The sequence below is a fragment of the Ips typographus genome, linkage group LG13 (genome assembly GCF_016097725.1).
Source record: "Ips typographus isolate SLU linkage group LG13, UJ_Ityp_2.0, whole genome shotgun sequence".
Taxonomy (NCBI): domain Eukaryota; kingdom Metazoa; phylum Arthropoda; class Insecta; order Coleoptera; family Curculionidae; genus Ips; species Ips typographus.
Window position 1 is genome coordinate 1,063,435 of NC_138434.1, and position 15,465 is coordinate 1,078,899.

At 38.4% G+C, this 15,465-nt stretch overlaps 2 protein-coding genes across 3 annotated transcripts in view; one reads left to right on the forward strand and one right to left on the reverse strand.

The window, feature by feature from the left end:
• The window catches only part of ci (transcriptional activator cubitus interruptus), a 55,983-nt gene that overhangs the window by 17,403 nt on the left and 23,115 nt on the right, over positions 1 to 15,465 (reverse strand). The gene's annotated exons all lie outside the window — the stretch shown is intronic.
• Positions 11,926 to 15,465, forward strand: part of aspr (asperous) — a 55,808-nt gene continuing 52,268 nt past the window's right edge. For both annotated transcript variants that reach the window (XM_081991879.1, XM_081991883.1), the window contains exon 1: positions 11,926 to 11,935. The gene's annotated coding sequence lies outside the window, so the exon portion shown is untranslated. The remainder of the gene's footprint in view (positions 11,936 to 15,465) is intronic.

Sequence of the window (15,465 nt, forward strand, 5' to 3'; positions counted from 1 at the left end):
TATAGTAATTCTACCGCCATTAAAAATTTTGACTTGGCAACACTGTTTCCAGGTTTGTCCTCAGAGAAAAAACCAGGGTTGTCTTATCTTGTGTCACTGGAAGAAAAGTGTTGACAATATCACGAATTACTTGCACGTCCCCAGTTTTGGCTTTATCTAGGGACATTAAAATGTCTTTGCTTGTGTAGATACCCATATATCTGGCACCAACTTCTGAGAATAATAGATATTTATTATCAGTTTAACAGGAGAAGGAGAATTATGCAAAGTAGTGGCCGGTGTGTAGGTTTAACAAAACTCCAGGTAAACGAATTCCACCGGCTCGAATTCAAAGGGGGCATTTTTAATTGGATCAGCTGCGCTGAAGGCCGAAACGGATCGCTTAATCCGCGAAGCGGTACCGAATTTATGGGTACCTACTTGTAAATAAGTACCACGCGGACATTCTAAGGGTCGCCGGTTGTTTAGAGAGATCAAAAATTGTAACGTACGGCGCTTGTCAAACTGTTGCAATTGCACCGAACCAGTTTGCGGTCCGGACTAATTACCGGGTCTTAATATCGGTTTACCTTTATGGCTTGTCCGGTTAAATTACCGTAATTAAAGGTAATTGAAGCTTTTTAACCGGCTCCGAGATTATAATTACATCTAAACGATTAAACTTATTGTCATAACTGATAAATACGTTAAGCCCTGATTTATCGAAACAGTGGACAACCCTGACGTTTAATCTGGACAACCCTAATTGAAAAAAAAAGAAGAAGATGTTTGGTTATGTTTATGCAAATCTCAGCACAGTGAATCTTATAGTTTCGTGATTGGCCAAAAAGCTTTATTGGAGCGATCGGAGCGTTTTTGACGTCACGATGACGTAATTTAGGAAAATCGTAATTTGACCAACTGTCAAATTGTCTACAGTGTGTCTACAGTGTTGCCAAATTGGACATATTTCCTATTCATTGGTTGGTAAATAAATAAATTTTCCAATGTTGCCAAATCGAACATTTTTTTGACATTTTTGCCTTTTTTATTACCAAACTTTGTAATCGTGCTAAATCGACCAAATCACATTTTTACAGTGTTGCCAAACTGTAATACTATAATAATCAGTCGAAGAACGGTGTGTCAAAACAAATTCGTTCATTTTACATTATTATACAGGGTGTCTTTTAATAGTTACACTAAAATACAAATTTTTCATTGATAATTAATTGTTTGTTTAAGTTTTGACATAAGTGACAGATATCACGTGGTTTTAAAGGATAATTTAGCTAGGCCGTCACGTGACCATTGTCAAAAATCTTTTTATATCGAATACTGCAAGAAAACGTTTTTAAATCCTGATTTTTGCAACTTTAGAGCATGGTTTGACAGTTTTGACGTTAGTGACAGTTGTCACGTGATTGTAGAACACTATTTCGCTAAACGGTCACGTGATAATTATCAAAATAACTGTCCTAAATCTCAGAAATACGTTTTATATCAAATACTGCAACAAAACGTTTCTAAATCCTGATTTATGCAACTTTTGAGCATGGTTTGACAGTTAGGAGATTAGTGACAGTTGTCACATGATTGGAGAACATTATTTAGTTAGACGGTCACGTGACATGTGGCTAAATAACTGTCATAATAGACAGAAACACGTTTTATAATAAATACTTCAAGAAAACGTTTCTAAATCCTGATTTTTGCAACTTTTGAGCATGGTTTGACAGTTTTGGCGTTAGTGGCAGTTGTCACGTGATTTCAAAAGACTATTTAGCTAGACTATAAAGTGACAATTGTCAAAATAACTGTTAAATCTCAGAAAATCGTGTCTTGTTTCGAAAACTGTGTTAAAATGTAATTCTTGCAAATTCTAGTAAAATTTTGATAATTCTGACATTAGTGACAGATATCACGTGGTTTTAGTGAATAATTTGGAGTAAGAAAATGACTGTTTTAAGCGTATTCTTCTTTCAGATCTGGCAACATTGAATTGCTTCAATTAGATAGCTCACAGCGTTGACGTTTTATTCCTAACTGTCAAATCGGGATTTGGACCAATCACCGTTGCACACGACAGACAAATAATGACAGTGAACGTGGCAACCCTGAGAGAGTCTTCTTCTCTTTCAATTTTCAGGCTTGTACCACCCAAATCTGGCTGTCGGTGCGCGAAAACAAAAAAGAAAGAAAATTACAGGCTGAAAAAGGCGTACAAGATCACGGGCCGAATATGATGAAGTTACAAAATCCGGTTTTCTTTTGAGAGTCGAGGTATAATAAAGTCGTTAATCATCGTAGACTCGGTTGAACCTGCCTTCGGACCAGCGATATTCGATCCTCTTCGCTTCGAGTGCATTACGGATTGGTTCGTTTTAAATTTTAAGCCACTCGTATACCGGGGACCTTTGGATAATTTATCAACAACACTGGCCCGAAAATTATTTTAAAAACGTTGGTTGCGACACATTTTTGAAATTGAGTGACAGCTGACAGTCAACAACCCTAATAACTATGGGGAAAAAGAAGAAGCAACAAACCGGTCAATTGGCGTCTTCTCGATCTAAATAAGAGCATCAGCACACGCATATCCACTACGGTAGCGGGAATCGTGGCCGTTTGCCATCTGATAACGCTCGGCCAATTATCGGTCCCGACCGACGGTCACGTGACCCAGGTGTTAATGGGCAGGCCTTATCGGTTTTTGGACCTTTTGGACGCTCTTAATTAGTCCGCGGAATTCGCCCGGAAATTTTAATGGCCGACCGACAATTTATGTCTCTTTCGTTGGTCATTTAGGGTCAAGGTGCTTGGACTTACCCTTGAACAAGGGCGACACATTGTAAAAACACTTACTGAAAAAAATTAATTGTGTTGTGCAACAAACGCGAACCCACTGACCACCCAGAAGATTTAGAACCAAATCCTGACTACACTTCACAAATTAAGTAATCACGGACTCCATATTCATCGACATCGAAACAATTTTATTAGTATTAAAAGCATCCACAGTGACGTCATCGGACCAGTGCGCGAATTGTAAACGCAAACCTGGAAGGGATAATGACAGATGTAAAACACACATCCCAGCGACCCTTGGATAATGACTTTTTTTATGTTAATTACGCGTATAGTGAACCGCCCCAAATGGCCGTCCAATCAATTTTTTCAGAATCATTAATCAACCGAAAAAGCCCTACCTTCAATGAGTATTTCCATCGGGAAATCAAGACTTGGAGCGGCCACTTCATACCAGTTTTCGGTCGTTTATCTGTCGATTGGGTTTGTGTTCCCAGAGCAAGCTGGTTTTTGTCACGATCGGGCACTGTATCATCGAATTCTTTCTTGAATGCTCGTCCATCATTGCCTTCAAGTGATTTCTAACGTTCCGAGACAAGATACACAATCAACAGAAACGATTCTGCTTTATTTCAACGTCCGTCTCTTTCTCGCACGTTCCGAGTAATTGTTTTTCGACATTCAGTTTGTGCACACACAGTTCTTTTAAGTAAACCAGTCCAATTAGTTCTACATTATCAATTTGTGGTTTAAAAAAATAAATAAAACCTACTGATAACCTTACTTTACAAGCCGCGGTCAAAATGAATTTGATCCAGTTGCATCAGGATTCTTTCTACACGGTGCACATTCACTATCACCAAATTATCAGTCTGTGGTTAAGTATAAAGCCGAATAACTGTTTTTTTCCTAAAATAAACCCGTTTTACTTAGTTAATTGCACTGTTTATAGAACTTAAACTTTTACCGACCGAAAAACCGACTGCACTGACAGTTTGGCAGAGCTTGACGTTTAGGCTGTCAGGGTTGTCCTATCAAAACTGAGTACGTCAGGGTTGTCCAAGGTAAATGTGACAAGCTTTTTATTCTATATCACAAAATTAGCAAGTAAAATAAAACGTGTCATACTGACAAGTGACATTGTTTTGGTAGATCTCCGTTTGACAGATGGATGTCAGGGTTGTCCAGTCGAGTTACTTACTTCAGGGTTGTCCCAGTAAATTAATGATGTTGGTGGACTGATTAGCGTAAAGGTGGATCCGGTGACCGGACGGCAGGGAAAAAAACGTGGTAGACGCCCAAATGGGACCAATCGGTAAGCAGAAACGGTGGACTTTTTGCCGATCGAATTCACGGGACGATTAAAAGTCTGGGACCGAAAAAGGCGCTCGGCAAATTCCGCGCGAGCTTCGGTGACTTTTTTGGCTTTTCGGTAATTGGCAAAATCGGACACGCATCGGCAATCAATCAGATGAGGCCAATTTGCTGGCCCTGGGCCCCCAATTAGAGAGACTTTTTGCGCCCCGGCTCAATGTGTCTATCTGCTACCTGACGGCATCCGTCGCGTCAATTACCGCTTGTTTTACTTTTCTCCAATATTCGATCAATGCTGACGACGTTGACATTTGTTCGCTGATGACGACGTCGCGGTCCGAAACGTGGCCGCAATTTTCTCGATTGGGGGGGCCCCACATCACGCGATTTGCATGTAAATGAACGTTAAGTGAGACATTCGGGCTCGATTATTATGCGATAAAGTTGTTAAAATATTCGGCTATCGAATTTTGGAGTGCGGTGGCCTCGATTTTTTTTTGTTTTGTAACGAAACCCTTCATTTACTTGCACGCTAATGACCGCCGAAAAATCATATACAGTGGCGTAACTAAAAGCAGAAAAAAGTCTTGTAAACATTAAGCATCCACGAGGGTTGTCACCAATTTTTTTTTTGCGTACAGATTCTATAGTTCAGTCCATACTATACTTTTCATGCACACCCTGTATACTGGAAGCAAACTTGCGGTGTTGGGTTGATTAGGAACATTTTTGGTCTCTTGCAATTTTTTTTTAACTTTCACCGTTTTCGAGTTATACAAGAAAAACTGGTTTGGTGCAACAAATTTACAAATCAGTAAAATTGTGATTTGACAGTTGAACACACAGTTTAAAAGACAGTCAGAGACAAAATCGCTTGTAAGACCCACTTGGAGTGACCGAATCATGTTTATAAGCACATTTTTGGAATCCTCATTAAATTTCCTATCCAACAACCTAAAAAAATACTACAAAATTTGGTACAGTCAGGGAGAAAAGTGGTGTCAAAGATTGAACGCCAGAAAGACAGTTTAAAAAAACAGTCAAGGACAAAATCGACTATAAAATGCACTTGCAGTGAGAAAATGAAAGTTTTAAGCACATTTTTGGAATCCTCATTAAATTTCCTATCTAATAACTTGAGAAAACATTACAAAGTTTAGTACAGTCATGGAGAAAAGTGGTGTCAAAAACTGAACGCTAGAAAGACAGTTTAAAAAACAGTCAGGGTTAAAATCGACTGTAAAATCCACTTGGAGTGAGAAAATGAAAGTTTTAAAGCACATTTTTGGAATCCTCATTAAATTTCCTATCCAACAATCTGAGAAAATAATACAAAATTTGGTACAGTCAGGGAGAAAAGTGGTGTCAAAGACTGAACGCCAGAAAGACAGTTAAAAAAGACAGTCAAGGACAAAATCGCCTGTAAAACTCACTTGGAGTGAGAAAATAACTGTTTTAAGCACATTTTTGGAATCCTCAACAAATTTCCTATCCAATAACCTTGAAAAACATTAAAAAATCGAGGACAGTCAGGTAGAAAAACGAAGTCAAATTTTGATTTGACAGAAACACAGTTTGAAAGGACAGTCAAGGACAAAATCGCCTCTAAAACACACTTGTAGTGGAAAAGTGACAGTTTTAAGCACATTTTTGGAATCCTCATTAAATTTCCTATCCAATAACCTGAGAAAACATTACAAAGTTTAGTACAGTCAGGGAGAAAAGTGGTGTCAAAGACTGAACGCTAGAAAGACAGTTTAAAAAAACAGTCAGGGATAAAATCGCCTGTAAAACTCACTTGGAGTGAGAAAATGAAAGTTTTAAGCACATTTTTGGAATCCTCATTAAATTTCCTATCCAACAACCTGAAAAAACACTATAAAATTTAGTACAGTCACGGAGAAAAGTGGAGGCAAAAACTGAACGCTACAAGGATAGTTTACAAAAACAGTCAGGGATAAAATCGACTGTAAAACTCACTTGGAGTGAGAAAATGAAAGTTTTAAGCACATTTTTGGAATCCTCATTAAATTTCCTATCCAACAACCTGAAAAAATACTACAAAATTTGGTACAGTCACGGAGAAAAGTGGAGGCAAAAACTGAACGCTACAAGGATAGTTTACAAAAACAGTCAGGGATAAAATCGACTGTAAAACTCACTTGGAGTGAGAAAATGAAAGTTTTAAGCACATTTTTGGAATCCTCATTAAATTTCCTATCCAATAACCCAAAAAAACAATACAAAATTTGGTACAGTCAGGGAGCAAAGTGGTGTCAAAGACTGAACTGCCAGAAACAGAGTTAAAAAAGACAGTCAGGGACAAAATCGTCTGTAAAACCCACTTGGAGTAAGAAAATTACCGATTTAAGCACATTTTTGGAATCCTCATTAAATTTCCTATCCAACAACCTGAAAAAATACTACAAAATTTGGTACAGTCCGGGAGAAAAGGGGTGTCAAAGACTGAACGCTAGAAAAGATTCTTTCATAAATCTCAGAAACACTGATTTTTGCAACTTTTGAGCACAGTTTGACAGTTTTGACGTTAGTGACACTTGTCACGTGATTGTATAATACTGTTTAGCTAGACGGTCACGTGACAATTGGCAAAATAACTTTTGAGCATGGTCTGACAGTTTTGACGTTAGTGACAGTTAAGAGTAAGAAAATGACTTTAAAGTTTTAAGCGCAGTTTTAGATTCCTTATCAAAACAGGAAAACGGTAGAAGAACAACAAAAACGGTACCCTGGCAACATTGACAACAACTCGTAAATTATTCATTTTTGAGTGGTTGAAAAAAATGACTAATTCGTCTACTGGACCTGCTAAATACCTTTTAGGTGTAAGGTTACCGAAGTAATTCGATAGTGCGGTTGCAAAAGTTTTCCAACCGATTAGCAAGCAAAGGTGTCGATTTACCAAGTCAGATTACCCGGAAAAAAGTCGTTTTTGATTCCCTTTATTACCTCTAATATTTGACAGAAGAAATGTCAGTCAAAATAAGCGTTCCCGGTTGCTGACCACAAAAATTCTTCTTCTTTTTTTTGGTACGGTCTGGCTTCTGTCCACGACGTTTCGAGTGGCCCCGTGAGAAACCCAGTTGACACTCGACCAAAGTGTTATGATTCGTAATCACGAAAACAGCCAGTGCAGAAGGAAAATAAACAGTAATGCTGCCGGTTGGTCGATAATGAGCCCATGGGCAGGTAGGTCGGGTACGACCGGACGATTACCGCTCGTAAAAGAGGATAAATATTGAGATGTAAATTGGAGAGCGGTCCGGCCGTGTTAATGCGTGTGTTTGTGGAACTTGATTCCATAATAGAGCTGCATTCCAATGGAAACAGTGGCGCGCGCGGTTGCTCGATCGCGAACGATCGGAAAACGCGAACGAACCGAACGCCACTGTCACGAATTCAGCGACGGACTGGCCCCGAATTAAGTTATAAAATTTAACAAGCAATTAGTTGTTGTTATTTTTACGTGACTGGACATCCCCTTTCATCCCCCTGGCGGTTAGCACACGCCACTAATTTAGACAAGAAGAAATGACAGTTCTACGGCATAACCTATCCAGGTAATGAATTTACATATCACTGATATAGTTTTCAGGTAAAAACACTTTTCTCATTTAAAAAATCGTTTTGCCGCTAGAAGGCGTTGAAAACAACTTTGACATTCAATAACACGTTTATTTGACCGCTAACGTCAAAATGTCACTGAAGTGAAAAGATAGTGCAGAGTGTGGGCTTTCTAAAAATATCCCCCCATGACTTAATTGGTTGCACCGTTTGGCCACTAGAGGACGTCAAACTCAACACAGTTTTCCAGATCACCAATTTTGACACGGTTTACTTTAACCTTGAATAACTCGCTTATTTGACAAGTAACGTCAAAATGTCATTGAACAGAAAAGTTAGTACAGATTCTGAGCTTTTCAAAGATGTCCCCACTTGGGTTAATTGGTTGCACCGTTTGGACGTCGGAGGGTGTCAAAGTTAACGGAACTTTTCAGATCAACAATTTTGACACTCTTTTAAATGTCACCTGATGTTGGAATCCCAATTAGCTAAATTGTCACGTGACCACTGTCACATTCTTGCAGATTCCATTCAAATTTTGACATTAATGACAGAAATCGCGTGGTTTTCTGTCAACAAACTGTCAAAATATTTGTAATAAATCTTATTGGCTCGTTTTATATCGAATACTGCAAAACAACTTTTCTAAACTCTAATTTTTGCAACTTTTAAGCACAGTTTGTCAGTTTTGACCTTAGTGACAGTTGTCACGTGATTTCAGAACTGTATTTCGCTAAATTATCACGTGACCACTGTCACAATAACTGTCATAAATCTCAGAAAGACGTTTTATATCGAAAACTGCAAGAAAACTTTTGTAAATCTTGACTTTTGCAACTTTTGCCCACAGTTTGACTGTTTTGGCGTTAGTGACAGATGTCACGGGATTTTAAAACACTATTAAGCTGGACAGTCACGTGACAACTGTCATAAATTTCAATAACATGTCTCCTTTCGAAAACTGTGTTAAACTGTGATTTTTCCAGATTCTACGCAAAATTCTGCAGTTTTGACCTTAGTAACCGTTCAAAGACAATATTTAGCTAGACAGTCACGTGACAACTGTCAAAATAACTGTCACATTTCTCAGAAACACGTGACACGTTCTAAACGTAAAGGAAAACATACAGAGAGGCCCAAGCATGATGATTAAAAAGAATTACTAAACGAAAATCTCTCGGGAGAGCGACGGCCTTCGAGCAATTTACCGAGAAAGGAACCGTCACTCATCGGATGATAAATTAAGTAAAAATTAGAATTAATCATCCACAGGTGCCTTCAGAAATCTAAATTATCTCCTCGGGAGAGGCACTCGGCGTAGTTTTGACAAGCCACTTTAATAACAACATCACTTATAATCGCAACCCTTTCTCGACCTTGTTTGCTCAATCTTCCCCTCTCGCTTCTACGCTAAAAATCCCAAATTAACACACGTGATTTAATTATTACACGGCACAAAGCCTATCGTTGTAGCGTTGCATGATTTGGCAGTACCCGCGGAATTTTCTAAAGGTACCCGGTACGGTTCCGACCGGAGATGAAGCGTTCTTGAACCGCGGCAACAAAGAAATCTTCTTTCGGATAATGACTTTATCATAACCGAGAGCAATTTGCCCCGCCACGGTCATTATGCAACGCAGAAGATTTCAGTGTTGTTGATCCCGATAATGGCCCCTCCAAGTGTGCACCCCGGTCTGTTCAATGGTCAGTCAGAACGCTGTCATTTATGTCAACTCTTCTTTTTTTTTTTTTGTAATTGCCTTCTATGTACGTTCAGTGTCAATTCTATGATTTTTTTTTGTTTGGTTTTAACCTCATTTCACAATGACAGATGTCAAAAGTGACACCACAGCTAATAAATTACCGTTTCAATGTTATTACCTACACTTTTGTTGAGTACCAACGGATGTCTATCAAAAATGCAGGAAATATTGCCCTAATTAGCCTACACTAAAAACACGTATAAGTCAACACAGACCAACAATTTTGACACGGTTTGCTTTAACCTTGAATAACTCGCTTATTTGACAAGTAACGTCAAAATGTCATTGAACAGAAAAGTTAGTACAGATCCTGAGCTTTCCAAAAATATCCCTGCATGACTTAATTGGTTGCACAGTTTGGCCGCTAGAGGACGTCAAAGTCAACACAGTTTTCCAGATTAGCAATTTTGACACGGTTTACTTTAACCTTGAATAACTCGCTTATTTGACGAATAACGTCAAAATGTCATTGAACAGAAAAGTTAGTACAGATTCTGAGCTTTCCAAAAATATCCCTGCATGACTTAATTGGTTGCACCGTTTGGCCTCTAGAGGACGTCAAAGTCAACACAGTTTTCCAGATCACCAATTTTGACACGGTTTACCTTAACCTTGAATAACTCGCTTATTTGACAAGTAACGTCAAAATGTCATTGAACAGAAAAGTTAGTACAGATTCTGAGCTTTCCAAAAATATCCCTGCATGACTTAATTGGTTGCTTAGTTTGGCCACTAGAGGACGTCAAAGTTAACACAGATCACCAATTTTGACACGGTTTAACCTCGAATAACTCGCTTATTTGACAAGTAACGTCCAAATGTCATTGAACAGAAAAGTTAGTACACATTCTGAGCTTTCCAAAAATATCCCTGCATGACTTAATTGGTTGCACCGTTTGGCCTCTAGAGGACGTCAAAGTCAACACAGTTTTCCAGATCACCAATTTTGACACGGTTTACTTTAACTTTGAATAACTCGTTTATTTGACAAGTAACGTTAAAATGTCATTGAACAGAAAAGTTAGTACAGATTCTGAGCTTTCCAAAAATATCCCTGCATGACTTAATTGGTTGCACAGTTTGGCCGCTAGAGGACGTCAAAGTCAACACTGTTTTCCAGATCAACAATTTTGACACGGTTTACCTTAACCTTGAATAACTCGCTTATTTGACAAGTAACGTCAAAATGTCATTGAACAGAAAAGTTAGTACAGATTCTGAGCTTTCCAAAAATATCCCTGCATGACTTAATTGGTTGCATAGTTTGGCCGCTAGAGGACGTCAAAGTCAACACAGTTTTCTAGATCAGCAATTTTGACACGGTTTACTTTAACCTTGAATAACTCGCTTATTTGACAAGTAACGTCAAAATGTCATTGAACAGAAAAGTTAGTACAGATTCTGAGCTTTCCAAAAATATCCCTGCATGACTTAATTGGTTGCACCGTTTGGCCACTAGAGGACGTCAAAGTTAACACAGATCACCAATTTTGACACGGTTTAACCTCGAATAACTCGCTTATTTGACAAGTAACGTCCAAATGTCATTGAACAGAAAAGTTAGCACACATTCTGAGCTTTCCAAAAATATCCCTGCATGACTTAATTGGTTGCTTAGTTTGGCCGCTAGAGGACGTCAAAGTCAACACAGTTTTCCAGATCACCAATTTTGACACGGTTTACTTTAACCTTGAATAACTCGCTTATTTGACAAGTAACGTCAAAATGTCATTGAATAGAAAAGATATCAGAGATTCTAAACTATTTAAAAATATTCTTTGGTGAGTCGATTGGTTGCACCGTTTGGCCGCTAGAGGGCATCAAAGTCATAAGATGACTGCGTCGTCTTGCGTGAATTTTCTGGTCAAAACAATGGCGCCCGAGTGCATCATAAAAAGCAATTGCATCAATCTCGGCCGGAATTCCCTTAATTATTCCATCGTGGACGGCCAAACAACTCGCTAGGGTCCAGTTCGGGTCCGTTTTGCGGCTCGGACGGAAAAAAGGGCGCCCGCTGAGCCGCTCGATCGCGCGATCATTTAACCACATCAAAGAGAGATTGGCCGCGTCTATTCGTGGATAATGATTGGGCAGTTTTACCGACGGCCGTCCCTGCATAAAGCGAAATGAGGCAATATCTTCCTCAAACTAGAAGTCTTGTTTAACGTTAAATGGAGACAGTCCGAAGGTCCATGTAAAGCCGTTGGCGGTTCTCGTCCAATTAGCTGGCCAAGATCCGATCAAACGATCGATCCGTGTTCGAACAGATCGATTGACGCCGCGATATCCGACCGCCATTTGTTTTCCTTTGGCAGCGCTTTCATTGTGTGTAAATGGGAAAATGGGAGAGAGACAGCACTACTTGATTATGTGTCCTCTCCAGTTACGCCACAAATCAATTCAACGACCAAAAACTAAGGGCCGAAAAATTTATATAGTCACCGTGTAAAAACACTTTTAAGCGCCCTTTCTGGGAATAGAGAGACGTTCAGGTCAGAATATGTCAGACCTGACTTCTGGGAACCATCCGCTTTGTGCTAATGGTTGCCTATAATAAATATGTTCAAATTTCTGGTCGCTAAGACGAAAAAAAAACGGAGAAAATTGCACCACATCCGTTGTATACCCACAATACAAGCCCCGGCAATATTTATCGGCGCTGAAAGTGCGCTTTATAGGTTTAACAACCTCGGACCGGAATTTTTAGTACCTTCGGATCGCGGCGGGTGTTACAGCTCTGTTTATTTCTCTTCTGTCACACAAACGACGCATTGACCAAACGCCACAACATTAAGAAAAGACCGAACGGAAGAAGAATGGCGAGTGAGGTTAAGTTCAGAAGCAGAAGCTGGCAACGCCCCCAAACAATTCAGGGAGAAGTCTTCTTTCAGTTTTCCGGTTTGGTAGTGCTATCAATTGTTTTAATTTTTTTTGACAGCTGTCAAATTTAAAAATGTCACTTTTCACACCAACAATGTTTCTCTTAAACAGTTATTGAAATAATAATAACATTATTAGAGTTTTGCATTTTCACTTGCCCTACTCTATTTCCCTGTCAATATCTCGGTTATTAGTAATTTTAAAAAAAAATCTCTCCTGGCAAGAGAAAGTGAAACTTTTGGGCTACATTTTGACGTTTGAATGACAGTTCTATCTGTCTTAGGAACCAAATTACGAGCTGTCAACATGTAACAGCTTTAATAAAACTTGTGCAGTTGCACTGTTCTGTTACATGTTAAATATCTCGGTTATTAGTGATTTTTTTGGAAAAACCTCACTCCTGACAAAACAAAGTGAAAGATTTGGGCTACATTTTGACGTTTGAATGACAGTTGTAAGTGTCTTAGGAACCAAATTACGAGCTGCCAAAATGTAACAGCTTTAATTTGCACTGTTCTGTTCCATGTCAAATATCTCGGTTATTAGTGATTTTTTTTGGAAAAACTCTCTTCTGACAAATGAAAGTGAAAGTTTTGGGCTACATTTTGACGTTTGAATGACAGTTATAAGTGTCTTAAGAACCAAATTACGAGCTGTCAAAATGTGACAACTTTAATAAAAGTTGTGCAGTTGCACTGTTCTGTTCCATGTCAAATATCTCGGTTATTAGTGATTTTTTTGGAAAAACTCTCTTCTGACAAAACAAAGTGAAAGTTTTGGGCTACATTTTGACGTTTGAATGACAGTTCTAAGTGTCTTAGGAACCAAATTACGAGCTGTCAAAATGTAACAGCTTTAATTTGTACTGTTCTGTTCTTTGTCAAATATCTCTTGCACCAATCCTTTGATTCACGAAGCTCAGAAGGAAATGCTGAATAGTTTCAAAATAACAATGTTGTCAGCTCTTGCGTAAAATATGAAGTTTCCAGGAAAATTCGCAGTTTCCGTTTACGTGAAGAATTTCCCGAGTAATTCAACTGCAAACATGCACGAAACGTTGATCAACTTTGACTCCCTCTAGCGGCCAAACGGTAGGACTTAGCGATGTCCGGCTACGGTCACGTGATAGCCCCGTTAATTAGGTATCTACGGTCATCTGATGTGTTTCTAGTAAAAGCTTTAAATAAGCGAGTTATTCAAGATTTTATGAAAAAGTGCACCGAAATTTTGTTCAAATGACGGTTTTCTGTTGCTGGCGCTCAAAACACGTTGACAGAAAAAAAAATCGCGTTTTGACAGAAAGTGATTTTCAGTGTCAACTGTCACAAACGTCAAAACTGTAAAAAATCTGTTGCTGACGTTGAAAACACGTTTGACAGTGACAACACTGCATTTAACAGGCATTCCAGTAGTTTGTACATAACCTAACTTGATTTGTATCAGATTAGTAATTGCATCGTATAGAGAGAGAGTTTCTTTAGACCAGTAAAACTATCCAAGTGTTTGTGTGAAGAAACTTCAAGTGAATTAGCAATTATCACCCAAAAGTCCAACAAAAGTGTAACAGAAGAATCTTCTCCTCTTCTTTTTATATAAATTTAATCAACTGTCATGCATGGTTTTGGGGTTAGGTTCGCAGTTCTTCTTTTGTACTAGCTTGGCTGTTGTCGTCCGTTCGTGGCAATTGAAACAACAAGCGACACCGGAGAGTTATGACTTTATGAGAGCCGGTCTATTTCGAGAATTCCGAGTCAAAACAAGCGGAGTAAAACGCGAGATCGCTCGCGGAGAACACAATACAACAAACACAACATAAACAAGCGGAGCGACCGTAAACGGACGAAATTCACACATGAGGCACGAAATCATATTTTAAGCTTTGTCGTGTTCGCCATATTTACATTTCTACGTTTCCCGACATCGACATATATACCGAGTGTTTCATTTTTTTTTCCTGTTTATTTATTTGCTCCGCGAAATAAGCGATCACGACTCGTACATGGACATTTTATGTCCGGGATCAATTAAAACGCTTTACAAGTCGCTCAAGTAATTATTCAGGTCGTGCTCTTGGTATGGTTATAGCTCGAGTATGGACTAGATCAGTCTATGAGCTGTTTTTCGAATAAACCGTAACCTCTAGAGGACAATTACCTCTTCAGTCTGGTGTCAATCTGGCACTAGCTACGCACTCTGATGTTCGGTAGCAAGTGCCCACCTTTAACTTGAGAAGTCTTAGAAAGTGACGTTAGGTTAGGTTGTTGTTCTGTCTTGTCTATTTGACATGTGGGTTAGTCTGTTAAAACCTCCTAGAGGTATTAAACTGTTAATCACACTTAAAATACTGCACACACTTAAAAATGCTTTTAATTGTATTTTACCCCTCCATGAGTAGATTTTCGCTGGGTTTTATGTCAAAATTGTCTATTTGGGATTTAGTCTGTTAGCGAAGTGTCAACTGTCAAAACACCCTTCAAACAGAACTTAATTAGTTTTACACCTCTAAAGTACATTTCTGAACTATTTGACAGATAGTCTAGTTGTCAAATTAATTTAAATGCTAGATTATGCCAGAAACATTTTAAATAGTCTTGTAGTGCTGGCATACGTCTAGAAAATGTTTAGAATGGTTTAAAAATTACCATAATACTAGAAAGTTGTAAAAAACCAGCTTGAATTTCAATAAAATTCCTATAAATTACATAAAATGTATTTTATATGTCTATGGTTGTTTAACTTGTAGTCTAAGCTGATATTGCACTGAAAAATACAATAAAATTATAAAACTCCTTGTACAAAGTGTATTAAATGCATTTTATGTGTCTATGGATAAAATTTTGACAGTTGTGACGTTTTAGTGTCGTATTAGGACAAGTACTGTTATCTGACATCATGACATTTAAGTACCAATAATCAAAATCGTCTCCATGAAGCTATTAAACTATAAAAGACACTTGGAAGATCAAAGTTAATTTTACAGCCTTTGATACCTTCATGAGTGATATTTTGACAGTTTTTTAAAGGCAAAACTGTCTACTTAACACGTGCTTGATATGTCATTAAAGTGTCAATAGTGGAAATCGTCTCCATGAAGCTATTAAACTATAAAGACACTTGAAAAACCAAAACTCAGTTT